The sequence below is a fragment of the Callorhinus ursinus genome, unplaced genomic scaffold (assembly GCF_003265705.2).
Source record: "Callorhinus ursinus isolate GAN/ISIS: 27379988/994484 unplaced genomic scaffold, GSC_fseal_2.0 scaffold54, whole genome shotgun sequence".
Lineage (NCBI taxonomy): Eukaryota > Metazoa > Chordata > Mammalia > Carnivora > Otariidae > Callorhinus > Callorhinus ursinus.
Window position 1 is genome coordinate 10,811,089 of NW_027397116.1, and position 4,829 is coordinate 10,815,917.

Here is a 4,829-nt window from a genome sequence, read left to right on the forward strand (position 1 = left end):
ACACACACACACACACACACACACACACACACACACACACACACACAATGGACTCAGCCATAAGAAAGAATAAAATCTTGCCATTTGCAACAACTACAATGGACCTAGAAGGTATTGTGCTAAATGAAATACATACCATAGGATTTCCCTTATATACAGAATCTAAAAAAAAAAACAAAACAAATGAACAAACAAAACAAAACAGAAACAGATTCATAGATAAAGGAGACAAAGTGGTGATTACCAGAGTGGGGAGGAGTGGAGAGTAGGCAAAATAAGTAAAGAGGATAAGAGGTACAAACTTTTAGCTATGAAATAAGTCATGGGGATATAATGCACAGCATAGAAAATACAGTCAATAATATTGTAATGACTTTGTATTGATAGATGATAACTAAACTTATGGGGATCATTTTATTATGTTTATAAAGATCAAATTGCTATAATATATACCTGAAACTAATAGGATATTGTTGAGCAGAGATAGGATTACTGGCCTTCTAGTTGAGTCCTGCGACCTCAGAATTGGGTAGGGGAGGATGGGAAGAGATCCCCCAACTCCCTAAAGCCATCCCAGCACACACGTGGCCATGTACACACTCACCGGCATACAGCAACCCCATAGCAACCTGCTGTCAATCATCCAGGGACCTCATATGAGGGTCCGTCCTTCACCCATCTGCTGTTCTGGAGGCTAAGGTGCTCTGACCTTTGAATGTGACAAGTTTACCTCACTTTGAGGTAAGTGTAAAAGAGTGTTAGTGAGCAAGGGGAAGTGTGAACAAGATTTTGACCAAGCCCAGGGTAAATAAATCTGCTTAGCATTTCTGTTTGTGATTTCTCATGAATTGTCAAGATCTGGCTAACAATTTAAAATTATGTTTTGGAATAGCCACCGGAGTGAGTTTATGCTTAATGCTGTCACTTAAGACCCCAGAGTTAGCTTTCCCCCACCCAGAAAATAATAAATCATGTAAACTCAAAACATTTTTACTTAAGATATGGCTTCCTGTTTTTAGTTTCTGATATGTGGGCTGGGGACAGAACTCATCTCCTTCCACCAACAATGTAAATGGATGGGTTGCACTTTTTGCTTTCATGTATCAAGTTAAAACTGTCGTTTCCCTTTTTAAGGTCACATTTTGTATGAAATGTGATTGACCTCACCTGTATAAAAATATGAATATGGAATATATAATCATAGTTCTGCCTCATAGCTTCATACTCCATAGTAAAGCCCAACATACATGCCTTATTCAAATCTTTTCTTGAAACATGAATGTAGATTTCTCTGTTATTGTTTCCATTGTGTTTAAGAGAACCAGTGAATCAAAAATCAATTGTAATTCCCTCCTCCTCGTCAGAGTCCCCAGTGTGAAAGCACTCTACGGTGACTTCATGAAGTCAGCCCTGCTGACTTACGACATGGGGAAAGCCTGGCTACTAGTCCCTCAAACCCTAAGGAAGTGAAGAAGGAAAAGCCCATGGCACTGCTGGACCCCATTCCCAGGGTCCCACAGGAAGAGCAGCCATGTCCCCCAATCCACAGTAGCTCTTTCTCTGGAGGCCTGGTCACTGGCCCCTGCAGCTTATGGACACTGAAGAGCAGCACCATCCATGGCACCCAAAGGGATGAGTTGCTGCCTTTTCAGTCTACTGCCTAGCTGCAACATGTTTTCCGGAGCACACTTCATTGAAATGCAATACTATCGCCAGGGACCTGTCTTCTATCTCTATGTTCTAGGAAGCACCTAGGGATGGTGTTTTTCTCAAACAAATCCAAATGACACAGCACACCTATTATCTGGTCCACAGGGAGCATGTTCTTAGCTTTGGAAGTGGCACCAGCTCTTTATTCTGCAGGGACCAGAGGAAGACAGAAACAGAATCCAAGTGAGTAGTAAGGCAATTGAAGAAACTGGTCAAGCAGCAACAAAGGGTGTTCTCTCTCTGCAGGGTAAAATTTGATTCCACCAAAAAACAACTGATGGCTGAAGTCATTGGCTCAAAAAAGAGAAAGGAGGTAATGATAGTGTTCACTGGAAGCTTGTCGGATCCTATATACTTAGAGATTGCTGAGTCAGGAGGCAGATTCTTGGAGAAAGAAAGCCAAAGACTGGGAAGACAAAGATTTTTATGGTAATGATAATGACAGATTCTTCGATCTGACTGATCTGGTTGAGAAGAAGCCTCTGAAGCAAATGAAGAAGGCTGAAAAATTGACAAGAAGCCAGAGACCTTTTAATCATTTGTTGCCCAATTAAATGATAGTGAAAGGGAACTCTCTGAAATCTCTGAGAGGCTAAAAGCCTCAAGCAAAGCTCTATCAGAGTCACCATCTCCAGATGTTTCAGATGCTTTCATGTCAGAAACAAAATCAAAGAGTGCATTAGATGGTGTGTCATGGAAGAAACTACTTGAGAACTTGGAACTGAGGAAACAAGGACAGACTTAAAGGTTGATAAAACCTGTAAATCCCACAGAGATACCAGAACTAAAAAAGACTGGAAATCACATTAGAAATGTAGGGAAAAAAAAGAAAAGCTAAAAAGCTTACATTGATTCTCTTTGGTGCCATGAAAAAAGGAAACAAATCCAAATTAAAAACTGGAACTGTAGGGAAATTATCCCCCTGCCCCAAACACCCAGAACTCACTCTGACTCTAATGAGATTGAAAGATGAGCCTGATGTGGAGGAAGAGGAAGCTGTGGAGGAGGAAGAGAAGGACACAAAGGAGAGTGAAAAGAAAAAAATGATGGGTGGAAGGAGTGGGCTGTAGCAGAAGTTAGAGCCAGAAGAAGCAGTATGGGAAAGGAGTCTTCTCACATGCTCTAAAGAAACAAAATCCCATGAAAGCATGCCTCAGTCAGATGGAACAGAATAATTGTCAATGAGAGATTAGCAAAATAACTTCATCATTCAAGGAACCCCTAGCTTCAAAGAATGAAATTGAGAAAAACAGAAGAGTTGAAGGAAAAGAAAGCCACCAGTCCAAGAAAACATCCACCAAAACTTTCCCCCAAATATCCAGAAGATGGCCCAGACTGCTGTGGATGGGTCCCAAATGAAGCCCAAAATGATGGTGGCAGGATCCATTTCATAAAAATATTGGCCTTTGATTGCTTCAGAGTTGCAAAGGAAGACTTTGTGGACCAAGTAGCATGGGAAACGTGGGCTTTTATACCATGGTGAGTGGCCAAAGGAGTTCAGATGATTGCTTGTAAAATGTGGAACTGGTCTTCATGCTCTTGGCTTCTAAATTAATCCTCCGATCTTATTCTTATTCTCCTGAATTTAGAATTTATTAAAGTGTTTGTGTACATTATAAGAATGGAACAATATATTTTGTGAATTATTAAAATGAGGGATTGGCCCTACTAAGTGAGAAGGCAAAATTTTAATTATCATGAGGAGGAAATACTTTGATATGCAGTTCTATTTCTCAAGTTCATTGTTTTTTTAATAATACTTTAAGTTTTATAATAAACAAAAGTTAAAATAGGTTATTTCCTTTCTAGATTACAAATTATCTTCTCCTTTAGTAAGGGAGAAGATTTAGAGATTGTATTTTAGAATTTTCAATAGTGAATTGATCTTTATTTTTTCAGATTTTCTGAATATTTGATTTAAAATGTTATCTCGAGTAACAGTCATCAGTTATAACACTTATGGAAGTTTAATTTGGAAATTTAGAGTTTTTTACATTGACGAAAGATATTTCAGATAAATATTTTGAATGCATGTTGTTTTTCTTCAAAGGAAAAAGAAGATATTTATTTTACCTGTGGGTAAGAAAACAATGTATTCCCTGAGAGGAAAGAATTCAGGAGATCAGAAAGTTTTGGGACATAATCTTGCATTGAACATATCTTAACATAACTTAACACATTATTTTATGGTTACCTTGCTTTTAAAGTAGTTTAAAAAATTCTGATGTTTCACATATCACAAGATAGCATTTTTTATATGGCATTATCAATTTGTTACTTAGTGACAAGATTTTGAATATACAACTACATAAATGTATCTAAACTATTAAGGGAGAAATGAGAAATGGAAACAAGTAAATAGAGATGACCTAGTAATACCTATAAAAGCCTCAATAAGTTTAGGATGTACTGGAGATTTAATAAGCACTGGTAAATTCAATGTAAGTAATTCAATTCCAAAATACCCATTCTTGATCATCTTTAATTAATAAATTCGTATTGTACATGAAAAATTCAACTTGGATTCACATACTGGCTGTATCTAGACTGAGTTCCACCTGTATGTGTATTTTCTGTGGCTAAAGCAGTATTTTATTTATTTGTTTTAAACTTGAATGTTTCTAAATGGAGCAGATGCTACCTGCTTCAGTATGTTTCAAAATTTGAAAGTACCCACAGTAAGAGACATATTTTATATTGTTACCTAGACTATTCTCTCTCCCTCCCTACTCCCCACCAACCTCATCACTCACAAACACACTCACACACACACACACACACACACAAATATAAAACAGTCCTTACCCTTACTACATTTATGGGATGTGTTCTGATCTATTCCTATTCTATTCTACTCTACTCTACTCTATTCTATTCTATTCTTTCATTTTAAAAGGGCTGACTTGGGCCCACCGAATTCAAACTGATGTTCGAAAAGTATGTTCTACTCTCTTACCATATGCAAACACCTTTCATTAACCTTGGCATTACATTATCTACCCTGCTTTTCATTACCTACCCTGATTTCAATTACATCTGCAATTATTATTATTTATGTATTTATTTATATTTTTTTATTATGTTATGTTAATCACCATACATTACATCATTAGTTTTTT

At 37.3% G+C, this 4,829-nt stretch overlaps 1 pseudogene; it reads left to right on the forward strand.

The window, feature by feature from the left end:
• Nucleotides 1–3,193, forward strand: part of LOC112839319 (kanadaptin-like) — a 12,903-nt pseudogene extending 9,710 nt beyond the window's left edge.
• The last annotated feature ends 1,636 nt before the right edge of the window (nt 3,194–4,829 follow it).